At 40.2% G+C, this 20,225-nt stretch overlaps 1 long non-coding RNA gene across 3 annotated transcripts in view; it reads left to right on the forward strand.

The window, feature by feature from the left end:
• Positions 1-19,913, forward strand: part of LOC308399308 — a 33,871-nt gene extending 13,958 nt beyond the window's left edge. The window contains exons 3-5 of one of the 3 annotated variants that reach the window (XR_013972119.1): positions 12,577-15,086; positions 15,415-15,516; positions 17,345-19,913. This is a non-coding gene — a long non-coding RNA (uncharacterized lncRNA). The remainder of the gene's footprint in view (positions 1-12,576; positions 15,087-15,414; positions 15,517-17,344) is intronic. The other 2 variants (XR_013972120.1, XR_013972121.1) reach the window with 2 other exon arrangements.
• The last annotated feature ends 312 nt before the right edge of the window (positions 19,914-20,225 follow it).

The following is a 20,225-nucleotide window of genomic DNA, read 5'->3' on the forward strand; positions in this document are numbered from 1 at the left end:
CTTGCTTCTGTTTTCACAGTGGCACTCATCTTCGGTGAGAATCGAGTATCAGATGATCTGCTGTTTGAAAGTCTTCTCTTTTACCTAAGTCAATCAGATAGGGATCTGATAACAAGGGCACTAAAAGAAGATCTTTCAGATGAAGACAGGGATGAAGTGCTGGATCTCATGGATAGCCTGGATGTATCAGTGCTTCCAAACAAAGAGAACTTAAAAGGCCTTCTTCTGAAAGTCGCACACAAACAATTAATCCAAAAACCAGCATATGCCGCAGAGAAAATGTCCTTGGTTGCAAGCCACTTCCTAAAATAAGCTTTTCAAAGCCCACAAGATGTCCTACAAATGTATGAAGATAAAAAGCCAACAACGAGAAAGCTTTTGAAGTTGCTTACTGCCTCTCCCACCACTCAAGCAGAGAAGCAAAGCTTCAGATTTCTGAACCAGTACATCAGAGGACTTGACGATACAGGGCTCAGAAGGATGTTCAGGTTTCTTACTGGGTCAGATGTCATCTGTGTTGACAAGGTTGAGGTACTGTTCACGCCTGTGGATGGACTGGCACGATGACCTGTAGCCCACACATGCGGCCCTCTTCTGGAACTACCATGGACATACAGTGGGGCAAAAAAGTATTTAGTCAGCCACCGATTGTGCAAGTTCCCCCACTTAAAATGATGACAGAGGTCAGTAATTTGCACCAGAGGTACACTTCAACTGTGAGAGACAGAATGTGAAAAAAAAATCCATGAATTCACATGGTAGGATTTGTAAAGAATTTATTCGTAAATCAGGGTGGAAAATAAGTATTTGGTCACCTCAAACAAGGAAAATCTCTGGCTCTCACAGACCTGTAACGTCTTCTGTAAGAAGCTTTTCTGTCCCCCACTCGTTACCTGTATGAATGGCACCTGTTTGAACTCATCATCTGTATAAAAGACACCTGTCCACAGCCTCAAACAGTCAGACTCCAAACTCCGCCATGGCCAAGACCAAAGAGCTTTCGAAGGACACCAGGAAAAGTATTGTAGACCTGCACCAGACTGGGAAGAGTGAATCTACAATAGGCAAGCAGCTTGGTGTGAAAAAATCAACTGTGGGAGCAATCATCAGAAAATGGAAGACATACAAGACCACTGATAATCTCCCTCGATCTGGGGCTCCACGCAAGATCTCATCCCGTGGGGTCAAAATGATCATGAGAACGGTGAGCAAAGATCCCAGAACCACACGGGGGGACCTGGTGAATGACCTGCAGAGAGCTGGGACCAAAGTAACAAAGGTCACCATCAGTAACACACTACAACGGCAGGGAATCAAATCCCGCAGTGCCAGACGTGTTCCGCTGCTGAAGCCAGTGCATGTCCAGGCCCGTCTGAAGTTTGCCAGAGAGCACATGGATGATACAGCAGAGGATTGGGAGAATGTCATGTGGTCAGATGAAACCAAAGTAGAACTTTTTGGTATAAACTCAACTCATCGTGTTTGGAGGAAGAAGAATACTGAGTTGCATCCCAAGAACACCATACCTACTGTGAAGCATGGGGGTGGAAACATCATGCTATGGGGCTGTTTTTCTGCCAAGGGGACAGGACGACTGATCCGTGTTAAGGACAGAATGAATGGGGCCATGTATCGTGAGATTTTGAGCCAAAACCTCCTTCCATCAGTGAGAACTTTGAAGATGAAACGAGGCTGGGTCTTCCAACATGACAATGATCCAAAACACACCGCCTGGGCAACAAAGGAGTGGCTCCATAAGAAGCATTTGAAAGTCCTGGAGTGGCCTAGCCAGTCTCCAGACCTCAACCCCATAGAAAATCTGTGGCGGGAGTTGAAAGTCCGTGTTGCTCGGCGACAGCCCCAAAACATCACTGCTCTCGAGAAGATCTGCATGGAGGAATGGGCCAAAATACCAGCTACTGTGTGTGCAAACCTGGTAAAGACCTATAGTAAACGTTTGACCTCTGTTATTGCCAACAAAGGTTATGTTACAAAGTATTGAGTTGTATTTTTGTTATTGACCAAATACTTATTTTCCACCCTGATTTACGAATAAATTCTTTACAAATCCTACCATGTGAATTCATGGATTTTTTTTTTTCACATTCTGTCTCTCACAGTTGAAGTGTACCTCTGGTGCAAATTACTGACCTCTGTCATCATTTTAGGTGGGGGAACTTGCACAATCGGTGGCTGACTAAATACTTTTTTGCCCCACTGTACACGTCCTACCCAGAACTACAAAATGAACTGGACAATGTTTTGGCTGCTAAAAGCTCTCATGAGTTCAGCATAGCTTGATTAAAGTCCATCATGTTTAAACCAAAGAATGAAAGGTTTGCACTAACAATGACTGGCTATGAAGCTCTAAAGTTTGTTAAACCCATAAACAGGGAACACATCATTGTATAAAAAAAGAAAGAGCTTAAATTTCAGGGAAGTGTTTTATTTCATATTTGAATTTATTTTCAAAAATTGTGGATAATATCAATTTGTTTCCACCATGAAAAATGTAAATTTCAGTTTAAATTTTCATACTTAAAAGTTTTACTAGTTTAAATGTTAACTAATTATGTTTAATAAGTTCATATGGTTAGCAGCAAGAGGTGAACTATGCTTATTATTAGTTCTTATCATGTGTCAAGGTCCTTTTCCACAGGTCTGTGGTGCAGTTTTGTAGGATACAAGATGTCTGCTAGGGGATGTTTTGTTTAGTAATAATTCAAAAGACTTAATATTAATTATTTTCAAGTATATTTGTTTTACCTTTCCACCAGTCATTTGTTTAGAACATATTTTAAGGGAATAACTTTGGAAGGCAATGTGTTTGATGCAATAGTTGACTGGAATAAAAGACAGAAAATTGGCACATAAGTTAAGTTTTGTAGTGTTTATCAAGAGTCCGTGTTTTCTTCTCCTTGAACAAAAATAAAAGGGAGGTTAACATCTAACAGTGTTTGTTAATTATTAAATAATGCAGAATTTTTACATTTACCAGTTTACAAGAAACTGTTCGTGGATGAATAGCAGTTGCACAATGTGTTCAGTAAAATTGAAAACAATATTTCATGAATGATAATGTATAGGATCAGCAGTTTAAAAAATGTTTTTTCGACAGTCTTAAAACAGAAATCAGATATAATAGAAATTCAGTTAAAAAATAATTGGACATGCCAAAAGGTTGAGGTTTTTCAATGCACATCTTTACTGATTTACTTTTTAAAACATTTTGCGTATTCAAGCATTTACTTCAATGTTCTCATTTCAATTAATAAACAGGTGTCAGATGTTTTCTTTAGATGGGAAGAAAACACCAGTTTTTTGCATAAATCTCTCAGTCAAAATATTAAAAAAAGAAAAGCAATACTAATACAAGGACCTGCTTTAATTTTGCTTCTTCACTGGAGTACACAGATTTGGTAAAATATATTTAGACATGCTTGCTTGCTACTATCATGAACCGAAAATCCAAACAAAATAATAATGATTGTCTTTTCTATTGTTTATTGCACAATAAAACATTGTACCAAAAAATATGTGCGTAAAAATTCCCAAAGCCCAATTATATTTAGGTTTATAAGTCCTTCAGTATATAGGCTCTCAGGAAGAGATACAGTTCAATGGATTCATCTGCTGTGCTTGGTGGAAGTAAGAAGTTCTCTGACATTATAAGGCAACACAAGCTGAAAACTGTTTCATCACAGGTATAAGGTCCTCTCTGTTGACATTCTTGTTTACAAGCATCCACTACCTCGCGAGAAACCTCTTTCAGATGATCCTGTCCTCCAAAGAGATGAGGGATGGTGTACATGAGAATCGGACGTCCACTTGGAGCAACTGCATTTCTGCTTCTGCGTATTATGTGGGTGTTCCACATATGTGCAACTTGCTGCAGCTCTTCCTATTAAATATTAAAAATTAAAAAATATCATATCAGTAAAAGAACACATTTCTCTTGGCTCAACGGGTTTATTCGCTCGGTCAGCAGGTGGCGGTATCCTCGTACACTGGGGAGTAAACTGCCATTAAACGAACAAAAGAAGAAGAAAACATCTGCACATGCGCGGTACGGATCGGGTAGCCCCGATTTGTACGGTCAGACTTTACACATGCGCAGTAAGGATCAGAGAGTCCTGATCCGTAACTTTCTTTTTATTTTTCGTTTTTGTCTACATTGTATTGAAATGCTTCATTATTGCAAACATTTTAAGATATACTTGTTATTCTTAACAGATACTCTGACCCATAACTATCGTAAAACGCTACGACCGGAAGTAGAAACCTTTCGCGCATGCGGGGTACCGATCGGGTTTCCGGTACGGATCGGGTAGTGACACTTTTTTTTTTTTTTTTTTTTCTTTTATTAGTAATATAAACATACAAACAAAATGCACCATATATTACAGATTCAGAGAATAAACATTTCTTACATATTAGCAACTTTCATATATAGTGAAAATAAAATATAAAGATGGGGTCACATAAATTAACAGATTATTAACTCACTAAATCAAAATCTTCTACAAAAGAAACAAAAAAAGCAGCCTTTTTCTTTTTAACTAAAGTCAAAGATTTAACCAACAGGTTTAGGTCGTTTTTCCAGTGAGCCAGTGTTGGTTTAATCTTAAAAAAGCGACATTTATGTATAAAATACTTACACAAGATTAATAACACATTAACACCATAATTAGCTTTCTTTTCTTTCAAAAACACTCCAAACATTATCATATTTAAGGTAAATGGGGTAATTTGAATCCCACTGGAATAAAGCCAGGTATGAAAATCCAACCAAAATATTTGTATAAAATTGCACAAAAAGAATAGATGGTCCAAATCCTCCTCTTCTGTTTCACAAAATACACAATTACCCGTTTCTATTTTGAATCTATCACTAAGGAGTCTATTTGTCGGGTAAATTTTATTCAAGATTTTAAATTGGACTTCTTTCCCTTTAGGAGGGATAGGGAAGGTGATATAATCAGTTCTTATTTTTTCAATTTCTTCCCTTTGGAAATCTTTTAATATGTAATTACGTCTAAGTAAATTTGGAGAATAAAGACTCCTTAATGAAGATCTAAGAAACTTATTGTTGCATTTAACATCACAAAATCGAATACCATCTATATATAATTGCCTTAACTTGGGGGAGATGTCAGAATATATTATATCATTTACAACTATGTTTTTAAGTGACAATGGAATGGATTTTATAACCCGATTAAATTTACTTTTAGAACATTGGATATTAAACTTTTGGCAAAAATCTTGATGTCCTAGAACATGTCCTTCCTCATCTACAAAATGGGCAATTGCCCAAACACCTTTTGATAACCAATCTTGAATAAAAATAGATTTTCTGTTCATCAGTATATATCTATTGTTCCAAATTGGGCTATTATGTGGAGTGAAATTATGTTTAAATAACATTTTCCAATAAAGAAGGACCTGTTTATGGAATTCAGAGAGTTTAGCAGGTAGCTTAGTAATTTCAAAGTCACACTTTAGGAGAAAGTCGATACCCCCTAGTGTGTTAAAGACCTTACTTGGTATAAAAAACCAAATGGAGTGTGGATTATTTAGGAAGGATTTTAACCATTTAAGTTTCAAAACACCATTCATTATGTCAAAATCAATTGTGTTTCCACCGCCTTCAATGTATGGTTTAACCAAATCATCTTTAGATATATAATGGCACTTATTCCTCCAAATAAAATTAAAATTCAAGCTATTAATTGTTTTAATAACTTTATTCGATATTGATAGAGAGTAAGCTGGATATATAAATCTAGATAAACTATCCATTTTGGTTAATAATATTCTTCCAAAAATTGTGATGTCTCTTTGTAACCACTTATTTAGGATTGTCTTACATTTGTCAACATTATCTAAAATATTTACTTTTTCTAAGACTTTGTGATCTTTTGAAATTGTGATGCCCAAATATTTTACCTCCTTCTTCACCTTTATATCGTACAGTAATTGTGAATTACACTCCTTTAATGCCAATAATTCACATTTATTTAAATTTAACTTTAAGCCTGAAGCTTTTGAGAATGTAGTGATTATTTGTTTTACCAGGGGAATCTGATGTTCATTTTTTAAGAAAAGAGTAGTGTCATCCGCAAGTTGACTAATTATTAAAGAATTGTCCATAATCTCAATTCCGGCAACGCTGCTGTTTTTAATTAGAATTGCGAGCATCTCCACAACCATTATGAACAACAACGGAGAGCTTCCACACCCTTGCCTAATTCCTCTTTTGACGCTAAATCTTTTACCAGTGCCATAGCCTAATGACACAGAGCTATTTATATCATTATACAGTATATCTATTATCTTCCTAAATTTATCCCCAAATCCAAATCGAGTTAGTGTTTCTAAAATAAAAGGATGTTCTACTGAATCGAAAGCTTTATAAAAGTCCAAGAAAAGAATAAAACTGTCATCACTAATCAGATCATTGTAGTCCAGTAAGTCTAAAACCAATCTGATATTATTATGAATGTTCCTGTCTTTCAAAAACCCTGATTGTGTCTCACTAATTATACTTGAAACCCCTTGTTTGAGCCTTGTTGCAACTGAGCTAGAGAAAATTTTATAATCTGTATTTAATAAAGTTATGGGCCTTAAGTTATCCAATTGTCGTTTATCTTTGTTTGGTTTAGGAATTAATGTAATTAATCCTTGTTTCATGCTAGACATCAATTCTCCCTTTTCAATACTGGCCAGTATAGCTTTGAATAAAATTTCCCGTAAGTCTTCCCAAAAAAATTGGAAGAAATTAACTGTAAGCCCATCTGGACCAGGGGATTTATTAAGTGCCATTTTCTTAACAGATGCATCTAACTCTTCAATTCTGAAGTCAGATTCACATAATTCCTTAAATGATTCATCAATTTTAGGGATCAGATTATCTATTTGATCAAAAAAGACATCACAATCTGCTTGGGAGAACTGTGAGGAGTATAAATTGGAATAGAATGTATAAGTTTCATTCTCCAAAATTTTAGGGTCGTCACATTCAATGCCATCAATTAACAGAGAAGATATAAAATTTCTTTTCTGTCTGCTCTTTTCTAAATTAAAAAAATATGAAGAATTTCTTTCCCCCTCCTCAATCCACTTGGCCCGTGAACGCACAAAAGCTCCTTCTGCTTTATTTAGGTAGAGCTGATCTAATTTAGTTTGCAACTCCATAAGTTTACTCCTTTCTTGGGTATTTAGATCATCTTTACTACAGCAATAAGTAATTTCTTGGAATAATTTACATTCATATTCTCTTTGCTTTTGACTTATGTTTTTACTGAATTGAATACTAAATTCTCTAATTTTGAATTTAATGAATTCCCATTTATTGATATATCCTACAATTAGATGATCAGCCATAATATCTTTTATAATTTTTTTGACTATGTTGCAGTAGTCTTCATTTTGTAAAAGTTTGGCATTGAACTTCCAATAAGTTCTTTTATTTGATTGTCTAATTTCCGATTCTAAGCACAGTTCAATAAAGCAATGATCAGATAGAGGTGCATTTGACATTGCAACTTTTACAGTGTGGCTAAGAATGATGTCACTTCCTAGCCAATAGTCTATTCTAGATTTACAAGCTCCATTTGGTTTAAACCAGGAAAAGCTCTTAATTTCTGGATTTCTTACTCTCCAAATATCTGTCAAGTTGTTATTAATCAAAAATTCTATAATTAGGTTATTTTTTTGTGGTCTACCTGTCCTTGAGGGCCATCTATCAGTCCATTCATCAGGAGTCATATTCCAATCACCACCCATTAAAATGTATTCTGTAGGGTATCGACCTTTAAGTTCAAAAATATTTGAAGTTATATCTTCTAACATAATTTTATTCTGACTTTCATTGTTATATCCATAAACGTTGACTAAAATGAAAAACAAACTTTCAACTCTCATTACAGCAATCAACCAATGACCATTCAAGTCAGTTCGTTGTATTACAAGATCCCCGGGAAAGTTATTGAATAAAATTGCTACACCCCCCGACCTCATTGAGCCATGGCTAAACAGGATTTTGCTACCCCATTGGTTTGACCAAAAAGATACATCACTATCAGATGAATGAGTCTCTTGTAGAAAAATACAGTTTGATTTTTTACCTTTGCAGTACAAAAATAAGGCTTTTCTTTTAACAGATTCTCTTAAACCCCTAACATTTAAAGAACCAAAACAAATGTTAACATTCAACATGAACTATAGACAGAATATCACTCACCACGTGAGAAAAAGAAGAAAAAAAAAAGTACTAAATGCTGAGCTCCTCAGACCGCGAACAAGTTTCCACTATTTCAGTTTTTGTCATTTTTAGTTCTCCTGTCTTTCCTCAACTTTGCGTCCATCAATGAAGGCATGTGGACCACGAAAGTAGGCCCGTTTACCCGCACGTCTTGCTTCCTCCACCAGAGGCCATAGGCGCTGTCGATCTTGTATGTCCTCCTGCGGCAACATCTCCGCGAAGCCGATGCTTTCTTGCTTGCAGGTTGAAGAGTCTTTGGTGCGCCTCCACAATTCTTCTTTAATTCGCCTCTGTGTAAATAGAATAATGATGTTTCTGTTTCTGCCATCAACTCGTTTCCCTAAGCGGTGGACAATATCAACGGCCTCTTCTAAGTTCAAGTCAGGGGCAATCTTCTGAAGCGTTTGCAAAACCTTCACTCTAATGTTTTCATCTTTGTCTTCCTTCACCCCTTTCAGTTTTAGGCACCACCTCATTCGGTAGCGCTCTTGTTCTCTCACTCTTCTTTTCAAGTCTTCATTTTCTTTAAGCAGCTGTTCATTCGCATTTGCCAGTTTAACAACTTTCAGTTTGCAATCAACTATCTCTGCAGCATTAAACTCTACAGCCTTAGCCAAGCTGGCAACCATAGCTGCACTTTGTTTGTTTTGTTCCTTGATATCCTCCAGTTGTGCTTCAAATTTTTTGTCAAGTCCCATAATGGCTTCAAAAATAGTTTTATTGGAGATATCATCTTCCTTCTCTGAAGATTTTGTTCTTTTCTCCTCTGGCGGTTGTTTTGAAGGAGTTGGCGGCGCCGAGTCTGTTCCCCGTTCTCGCTTGTTTAAGCCCACGTTGGCAGCTTCAGTGCTAGCATAGCCATGGTCACTGACTTTAGCATGCGACGACGTCTTAACAATGGGGTTTGACGGCACAAATTGCAGCTTTGCATTCTTAATAACCTTTTGGGAATCCATAGTTATAGTTCGAGTGGAAAGAGAATAAAGTTACTTAGTAAATTTTGCGGTCTTTCGGAGCTCCTGAAAAAACACGACTGTTCAAGCCGCCATCTTGGTGCCTCCCCGGGTAGTGACACTCACAACTATAACATCTCTGCTCCGTGCGCTCAACTCTCTGTACACCATTATAAGTGTGCCACAATGATATGCGACAATGGGACTCAATCTCTATCCTTTTAATGATTGTGTTTTTGGTGTACTAAGTAAGCCACATGTATGTTAAAGTGTTCGCAGAAAGGAAACTGTTATATCTCATAAAAATGGCCTTCATATATTTATGTATATGTATATATGTGTTTTTTTTTGTTTTTGTTTTTTTGGGGGGTTTTTTTGTTTTTTTTTTCTATTTCGTTTGGTTTCTTATTCAACCTTTTCAAGATGTTGTTGCACTAATGTTGTCTCCCAACGAGAGATTGTAATATGTGCATAAATTTAATTAAAGTATGGGGGGGAAAAAAAAGTGTGCCACAAAACCAACCAATCACAGACTTGGATGTCAATATTCTGATTGGCTGTTACGGTATCCAATCAGCTGGCTAGCTACTGCATTCCGGAAACACGGTCCAGAATGTAGTTAAATCCAGTGGAGTGGTTTGGTTTAAACTAGATTAAAACAAACACTGGTCTTAATTATATATATTAAAAAAAAAAAAATTTAACATACTAACCGAAAATGGATTTAGCTATATTCTGGACCGTGCTCCTGGAACAGGAACAGCCGATTCGAATATTGGCATCCAAGTATGTGATTGTTTCGTTTTGTGGCACACTTATAACTGTGTACAGAGAGTTAAGCGTGCAAGGAGCAGAGATGTGAGCGCGAACCACACATTGAGAGCAGGTCCGCAGATGTCTGTCAGCACACAGAGCAGAGATTTGAGCGAGAGGGGTTGTTGTTGTGTGTGTGTATATGGATAATAGCAAACACTGAAATACATTTCTTTCACGCAGCAATGCATTTTGTTCTCTCAAATTAAACTTTTCTTTGCTCAAAATAATTTTCTCCTCAAAATGCAACATTTGCGCTTGCATTTTTTGTTTACACGCGCTCAGAAGACAGGCACAAAATAACGCCATAATTTTCCTCCGTCTTCATCACTCACGTGGAGTAACAGCTTCTGTGTGGAGTCTGCATGTTCTCCCTGTTACGGCATTTGTTTTCCAGCTTCCTCCAACAGTCCACAAAACACACATGCAGGTAATGTGCTCTTAGTCCCCTTCTATTGGCTGCAGAGGTGACAGCCTGCTCACCTGTCCAGGTGTGCTCCCCTTCTCAGGCAAAATTAAGCTAAATAATAAAATAAACGTTTGGGTTTGTTTTTTTTATCATTTACAAATTCTACATTCATGTAGTTTTTATCAAATCATTCATTTGTTCACATGTTTAATCGGGGATTTGATATTTTATCTCTGAATTAGTGTTTTTCCTCACACAGCAACTTTGAGTAAAGTTGAACCTGTGACTCGCTGTTACTGTAAAGACGCGGCTTTTTATTTCATTTATCGTTTTGTTTAATGGCTTAAAATTTTGTTGCTAACATTCGTTTCTAATCATTTTGGCTTTCAGTTAATTGCTTTTATTATTAAGCATTTTAAAAAATTATCTTATATTAAACACCATGTTTTCTAATATTTATTATTTTGCTAAATTTTGAGGGATATTTTTATTATTCAGTATTTCAGAGTGTTGCCTTATTATTATTTTCTGATCTTCTTCTTCTACGTTTTTATTGCTTCATATTTTTTTCTTTTCTTATATATTTATTCTCATAAACTTGATTTTTAAAATCTTTTGATGTTATTTTTTCTTTTTTTCAAATTCTAACTTCATTCTAAATATTTTAATCAAAAACTTTTAATTTTTATTTTTTGGTGATGATTTCTTTCCCCTTTATCTGAAATGTTGTTGTTATCATTAAATGTTAATATTTTTGATTTCTATCATATAGTTATATCGTAAAGTAAATACTGTTGTTATGATTATTTGTGTCAGTCACTCAGTACACCTGTGTGAGCAGGGAGTGGTGGGTGGTTGGTGTGTCATTGAGTTGATGAACATACTTGTCTGCAGACGAGGTTTCATCTTCCTGCTTTTACCTTTACGGTAAAAGCAGGAAGATGAAACCTCGTCAGCGTTTCCTGAATCCTTCATGAAGACGTCACAGACTTACGACCCCACAAGCTTTCAGCCACAAGCTTCTGGCTGGAGGGCTTCAGTCTCTAACAGGAAGCACCTCTGCTGTGTTTCTGCTTCACGCTGCAGTCGATGGCGAGAGGATCAAAGTATCTGCTGTGTCACCGGCCTCCAGAGGGCACTCAGTTTCCTCCTCCAAACATGGCGGGTGGCGTGGATAAAGCTCCATCACTCTCCTGAGGACCTGGAAACACAGACTTCACTCATCTTAATTGGCCCTGAAGCAGTGCTTTGCCACTCTCGGCTCCCTTGGCGGCTTCTTTGAGTCTGAGGAGGGAGCTCGTTATGCTCCCATGCAGGCCTTTAACACTGAAGCGTGATATTAGAAAATGATGAAAAACTGTGATCAACACGTCAGGAAAACGAGCCGTTTGCTCAGGAGAGGAAAATATGTGAGCGGTGTGCTTCTCACTGATGTACAGACATAAAACTTAATGATTATGCTGAAGTAATGAGGGTTTAAAAATACCACAGCTCAGGCTTAGAGCAGAGTGAAGACCAACACTCTCAAACACCACCTCCAGCCTCCAAGCAGCTCTTCTACCTGCCTGCACTGACCTGCAGGAGCTCCTGTCTGCTGGACTGAGCTCTGAGGTGACGCCCTCCTCAGACACCAGTCTGTGGGCTGAGCTTGTGATGATGCTGGCGAGCTCCACTAAATCTCTCAGCTGGAGAGTTTCAATACAGCCATTAAACCACAATAGAATCTCAGTTCCAGATGTTTAACAGCTGTGGTCAGAGGTGCCTTTAATCCAGGTGTGAGGAGCATCATCAGTCACCTGAATCCTAAAATTGCTGTTTAAATGTTCACAAACTCATCTCTGATTTTGTTTCTTAGTTCTGGATTCACGTTTTTGTTCCTAAATCCTGCAGCAGGACGCAGGATTTCCTCTGATCATCGCCTTGGTAACTGATGCTGAGTTCCAGGTTAGAGATCAGCACGTATGAAATCATCGCCTGCTGACCAATCAGACATGTGTAGGACAGCATCACCCTAGCTGTGTAGCTTCAATGTGCAGGCCAGTGGCCATGTTCTGCCTTCTGTTTCTGGTTCCTGATGCTCTCCTGTGATATTATTCATCAGTGTCTCCTCGTGTTTGTTCCTCCTCACCTTGCAGAGAGTTTTTGGACAACACCTCCTCCTTCTAGGATGTTTTGGTAACAGATCCTGCTGGACGAGGAAGAGCTGCATGTGAAACACACAGAGGCGCCTATCTGTCCTGCACTCCACGTCTCCAGCTGCAGACGTTTCATTTTCAGTCACTTCTTTTTCACCTTGCTGCACTTGCCAAAGTCACATGGTCCCAAACAAAGCTGAACCCTGACCAGGTCAGACTCACGTGGTCCTACTGCAGCACCAAGGAGTTCCCGCGTTACGTAGGAGCATTTGAGCTCAACTGCCAGAGGATTCCTCCACATCTGGACAGAGCCAGGGACCAAAGCAGAGACACATCTGGAGAGGAGAGGGGAGCCTCAGCAGGCTTACGTAAGACACCATCTGTCAGTCAGTCTGATCACAAACAGCTGCAGCCCCAAATCCCCCGACACTTCACAGACTTCATCTGTCCACAGCCTCGCCCGTCAGCTGCCTGCATTGGCCTGACCCCCCTCCTCCTGCTCCTGCTCCTGCTCCTCATCCTCATCCTTCTCCTCATCATCACCCAGAAGGTCGCATTTGAACTCATGCATGAGTCTTTTTATCCCACTGGTGACGGCTGAATATTAATGTGCATTATGACTTTAAACGTCCCAGCAGTGCCGGCTAATGTGAACAGAAATCTAATTTGTTGATGCTCCGCACAACACAGTAGAGTGATTATGTTAGCACAGCCACAGGTGTGTAATAACGTCCAACAGGTCATTAAATGTTCTCATTCCCTCGCACTGCAGCACAAATGCGCTCTTTTATGTCACTAAATCTCATCTAACCTTCTAAAACCTGCAGATATGTGCAGTCCTGCCACCGAGAGGTCAACAGCAATAATCTCAGAACCAGGTGTGTCAGACTCCGCCTCCAAACCTCATCTTTAGGCATTTTTTTTAAATATTTATCTATGTATTTAGAAAGAGGGACAATACATAATAATTAACATTTTCACAAATGTAAATATGCCAGATTATAGCCTTCAGCTAATTTCCATCTGAAAACCCTCTGACAGGTTGGTGTTGCACACAAGTTAGTAAAGAACACACAGAGACAGTATTTACAGACCATTTATATAGAGAAACAGTTATCACATCATATTAGAACAAACAATGACAAAAACAAATGGACAACATAGCAAACAATAACAGAAACACATCAATTATATATTGCACATGCCCTGATATTGCACTGACCCATTGCACCAATAACTGTTTCCCTTTTTGTAATTCTATTTCACGTCCAATATATAATCAAGATTAATTAGACATGATCACATGCTTGTGTGTCCATCAGCCACCCTTTTAAATGACTCCTAAAAATAGAGGGAGACTTGTGCTTTCCCTCACTGGCAGTGGAAGACTATTCCAGAAGCTCCCTGATATGACAGAGCATTCTGTGAAAAGGTGGTCCCTCTAAATGCCAATTCACAATCACCTCTCACCGTGGCTTAAGTCAATCAAGACCCAGTAATACTGCTAGACTTTTGTTTAATAAGATCACTCATTGGTGGAGGCGCCAGACCACCTTATAGATTAGACAGGCAGATTTAAATATTTTGAAATTAATAAAATGTAAAAGCTTGTATCTATCTAGAATTTGACATTGGTGGTATGACAAAGGTTTCTTGTCTAATATGTTCATCCTGGGTTTCAGAACAGCTCCTGCAGGAAGCATGGTAAACTTTTCTAATTCCTGCTGAGGTCTTGTTGTTTTTCAGGTAACTGATGTTCATTGGCTCGCTAAGTGTGACTCACAGCTGATAAACACAGGCCTGTGTCATCTGCACATGGAGAAAGGGGGCGGGCTCACAGGTGAACAGCAGGTCACAGTGGCACTGCTGAAAGCCAGCACTGGAGCCGGTTCAGTCTCACGGTGGGAGGTGAAGCTGAAGGTTGGGTATCATGTGCTGGAGCGCCATCTCCAGCAGCTGATGGAAGCTTTGCTCTAACGTGCTGGGTTTCGTGTGTGACACTCAGGTCCTCCATCACACAGAGACAACAGCATTTCACTTTAAACTCTTACATAACGCTGCTGGAGACCATGTTCTGATCTGCAGCTAACGTCTCCCTGAGAGGCCGGCACACTGAGGTCAGAGGTCAGACTGGAGGAACACAGGCACTCGAGCAGGTCAGCGTTTTCTCCCTCATGTTAGAAGGTGTGTGTGTGTGTGTGTGTGTGTGTGTGTGTGTGTGTGTGTGTGTGTGTGTGTGTGTGTGTGTGTGTGTGTGTGTGTGTGTGTGTGTGTGTGTGTGTGTAGTCAGAGCACGATGTCCTCGTTACACTGGACGGTCCTCATTATAACTCTGACCCTCCCCCTCCTCTGTCCGAGGTTATCAGGCGGCTGGGCGCGAGCATTTCTGTCTGCGGACAATTGAGGGCACGCCCCCTCCTGCGCAGCCTGATGGGAAGGATGGAAGAGAGCGCTCTAATGGAAACCAATTACAAGGCCATCATCGTGGTCACAGCTAACGTCAGAGTGAGGTGACACCAAGGACGGGGGGAGGTGGGTTAGCCTGCAGGTAGCTCTCGGTAGCTCAGGTAGAAACATTAGCTGTCCTGCTCGTGAAGACAAGCAGAGATCAGGGAGAGACTTTTCTATTCACCACAAAAACAGTTAGTTAACGATGTACGTCTTTACCTCCTAACAACAAACATCTGAGCTGTCAGTTTTTTTCAATTCAGCCACAGCTCACTGTGGAGTCAAACTGGTGTGTCTTTTATCACACCAGTTCAGGTTTGAGGAAAGGCGTGTGTATTATTCACACACCTGAACCCTGAGCTGTTTCTCTTCATGTTTTACTATCCACAGTCCTGACTGCACAAGTGAGAAAACAGTGTGGTCATCACCCTGCAGCAGCCTGACACACAGACGCACACTGACATCATCACGAAATGCGACAGCAAAAAACCTGTGAGACAAACATATTTTACCACATGACACACATCCATCCATCCATCTGTCATCATCCACCCACCCATCATCCATCCATCATCATTCATCCATCCATCCATTATCCATCCATCATCATCCATCCATCATCCATCCATCATCATTGATCCATCCACCCATTATCCATCCATCATCATCCATCCATCATCCATCCATCATCATCCATCCATCATCATTCATCCATCCACCCATCATCCATCCACCCATCATCCATCCATCATCATCCATCCATTATCCATGCATCATCCATCCACCGATCATCCATCCACCCATCATCCATCCATCATCATTCATCCATCCATCAACATCCATCCATTCAGCCATCCATCATCCATCCATCATCCATCCACCCATCATCCACCCATCATCATCCATCCATTATCCATGCATCATCCATCCATCCACCCATCATCCACCCATCATCCATCCACCCGTCATCATCCATTCAGCCATCCATCATCCATCCACCATCATCCATCCATCCATCATCATCCATCATGCATCCATCATCATTAATCCATCCATCCATCATCATCCATCCATTCAGCCATCCATCATCCATCCATCATCCACCCATCATCCATCCACCTATCATCAATCCATCATCCACCCATCATCCATCCATCATCATCCACCCATCATCCATCCACCATCATCCATCCATCCGTCATCATCCATTCAGCCATCCATCATCCATCCGTCATCCATCCTTTATCCATCCACCCATCATCCATCCATCATCCATCCATCCGTCATCATCCATTCAGCCATCCATCATCCATCCACCCATCATCATCCATCCATCATCCATCCATCATCCACCCATCATCATCCATCCATTATCCACGCATCATCCGTCCATCATCCATCCATCATCCATCCATCCGTCATCATCCATTCAGCCATCCGTCATCTATCCATCATCCACCCATCATCCATCCATCCATCATCATCCATCCATTATCCATGCATCATCCATCCATCATCCATCCATCCGTCATCATCCATTCAGCCATCCATCATCCATCATCCACCCATCATCATCCATCCATTATCCATGCATCATCCATCCATCATCCATCCATAATCATCCATCCATCCGTCATCATCCATTCAGCCACCCATCATCCATCCATCCGTCATCATCCATTCAGCCATCCATCATCCATCCACCCATCATCCATCCATCATCCATCCATCCATCATCCACCCATCATCATCCATCCATTATTCATGCATCCATCCATCCATCTACCCATCATCCATCCATCCACCCATCATCCATCCATCCCTAATCATCCATTCAGCCATCCATCATCCATCCACCCATCATCCATCCATCATCATCCATCATCCATCCATCATCATTCATCCATCCATCCATCATCATCCATCCATCCATTATCCATGCATCATCCATTCATCACCCATCCACCCATCATCCATCCATCCGTCATCATCCATCATCTACCCATCATCCATCCACCCATCATCATCCATCCATTATCCATGCATCATCCATCCATCCATCATCCACCCATCATCCATCCACCCATCATCATCCATCCATTATCCATGCATCATCCATCCATCATCCATTCACCCATCATCCATCCATCCGTCATCATCCATTCAGCCATCCATCATCCATCCACCCATCATCCATCCACCCATCATCATTCATCCATCCATCAGAGCTGCTTGGCCTCTGTGGTAGTTGGGATTTTAGCGTAAGAGAAACGATTCATGAATGATCGAATGATTAGTAGTTCTGCTTGTTTCGTTTCAGGATCTCACCTCAGTATATGGCTGAGATAAGCAAAACTCACTGAGGAGTTCAAACTGAAGTAAATCTGAAACATCAGAGTCAGGGCAGAGAAAATCCACTTCACATGTGAAACAACTGGCTTCAGCAGGTCCACATCAGCTGTTTGCTTTGAGAATCATTTGTTTTTGCGTCATCACAGAATTAATCCAGAAACAGCGAGCACACTTGAAACAGCTGATTAAAGCAAGCTGCTCTGTGTGTGGTGGTGAACTCACTAATCAGTTCTGTGCGTCTGTAATGTGCGACGCTGATTAGTAAGCAGGTCCAAACGAGCAGGAAGATCAATAGCAGGCAGACCAGAGCGGCTGACAGGAACAACATTTACAAACGAGCAGCAGCCAAGCAAAGACGGCAGCGAGGACGGGTCATTACAGTGGCCAATGAGCTGGAACTAAAATACATGGTGAGCTCAGAGAGCGAAGGAGGAGGAAGTTTGAAACTGTATGTAGCATGTACAGAGGCCCTGTTGGGACATCTCAGGAGCAACACATTACACGGGAAGAGGTGTCTTCTTCTTTGGCTCAAGGTTTCAAAGAGATCTCTGTGTGTCATCGGAGGTAAACCAAAAAAGTTCTCTTTTTAAAGCGAGCCCAGATCAAAGTCTCTCAATAACAAAAAGATTCTTTTTTAACATAAGTTTAAATCAAATCTGTCAAACTTTCTCCTGTTCTCTGCTGGCACTCTCAGCCATCTGGATTTTATGGGACTATTTTTCATTCGGTCTGGCTGAATAGCCGATCTGAGTAACGAGCCGGGGGTGGCCGATCCGAGCTCAGCGGAGGAGTTTCCCGGGACAGCGCTCATTTTTCCAGCCTCGCTGAGGCTCGTTGGCGAGGGAATGATCCCTTCACCCGCTCCCTCCATCCTTCACCTCGCAGACAGACTCGGCAGAGAAGTCGGACGTTTTCTCTCTCCATCATCCTCTGCCTCACCTCTTCGTCATCCTCCTCTGCCTTCCTCAGATGGGATACAGCTGTGACTCCATCAGTACATCCATCTTCCTCTCAGAGACAGAAGCAAGGGGAAAAGGTCAGAACCAGAACAAAACATCATATTTTATAAACCCACTGCATGTTCAGCCTGGCAGACTTTAATCTACTCACTAACAGTAACTCCACCTGAGGAAGAAACTTGGAGATCTGCTGATGTTAGAGCACAGAAGAAAGGTGAGGTACTCTGGGAAACATACTCCAGGAGACTGAAACCTGAAGACATTGGTGAAGCTAATAGCCAGAGAGCCATCTGATCTTTATCAGAGTCCAGGATTCCCTTCAGTTCCAGGACTTCAGCTCTACAGAGGTCCAATCAGAGTGTCAGATCACTGCGATGAAGGTGACACCTACATGTGTCTTTGTTTCATTCCGAATTATCTGCTGATTAAACAGGCGTGATCAGACCGTGTTCACTACAGCACACCTGTTTTCCACATGTAAACAGCGCTGCCGATGTCTCACAGCAGCTGGACCACCACCCGAAGTTTTCCCAGCCTGGTGGATCTGACACTAAATGAGCACAGAGACAAGCAACACAACCAACGCCATAAAAATACATGGAGTTGAGTCAGCAACAAGTCAAACAGCTGCTGCTCCCCTGCAACAAGGTTCAGAATCAGAATCAGAAAGGGTTTTATTGCCAAATGTTGAGCAGGTTTACAACATTAGGAAATTGCTGCAGTACTTAGTGCAAAACATACTGTCACACAACCAGTGTTGGGGAGTAACGGAATACATGTACCGCCGTTACGTATTTAAAATACAAAATATGAGTAACTGTATTCCGTTACAGTTACCGTTTAAACAGGTGGTATTCAGAATACAGTTACTTTGTTGAAATAAATGGAATACACTGGGGTACTTTCCTGTTTCATTTTGTCGCGGGTCAGGACTGTTTGGGTTTTGTTTGACAGCTACGTTCTGTTGTTCCAGGCGGCAGCGTTACGGTTGCCATGGTTACAGGGCAACGCTCTCTCTCTCTCTCTGCGACTGTGTGTTTCCTGGGTGAGAGAGCGCCTTTTCGTTGTTGTTGTTGTTGTTGTGCTAAGCTAACAGGCAGAATGCTACAAGCATAGCTCTAAAGAATGTAGCATCATGGGCAGTGTAGTCCGTGTTTCAGGGAGAATGGACTGCCATACACATTATGGGTCTGTGAGCGCGAGGAGGGAGAAAAAGGGGAGCGGAAAGGTACGAGTTGTCATCGAGCAAAAACGGGAGCTGGAAGCATGTAAATATAATAATAACCACTTCAGCCAAGAAGATATGGAACGCCAGGACTGCCATAATGAATTAATTAAATACACCATTAAATAATTAATTAAATGTGGCAATAATTAATTAAAATTGGAATTAATTAATTAAATAAATAGTTATGATATATGTAATTAATTAATTATTGACACATTTAATTAATTATTTATGTATTTCACGTTTTAATTAATTATTGACACATTTAATTAATTAATTATTGACATATTTAATTAATTATTTATGTATTTCACATTTTAATTAATTATTGACACATTTAATTAATTATTGACACATTTAATTCATTATTTAATGATATATTTATTTATTTCATTTTGGCAGTCTTGGCGCCTGGCTCTCATCATGAAATAATTTTATCTGTCAGCCTCACCCATCAAACTCAGGGGGCGGGGTTAACGCTGATCGAGTCAAAACCATTGCTTTGGCCTGGTGGCCATTGTTTCTAGCACACAACAACCGGCATGTGGAAGCTAACAGAACTGAGCTTTGAAAAACCCTGTTTGTGTGTTACCAAATACCGTTTTAATATTTTTTTAGCCGAGAATGTAGTGGTTTAATCTTCATGTGTCTGGTCGGTTTGT

The sequence above is a fragment of the Rhamphochromis sp. 'chilingali' genome, assembly GCF_963969265.1.
Source record: "Rhamphochromis sp. 'chilingali' genome assembly, chromosome: 7".
NCBI lineage: Eukaryota > Metazoa > Chordata > Actinopteri > Cichliformes > Cichlidae > Rhamphochromis > Rhamphochromis sp. 'chilingali'.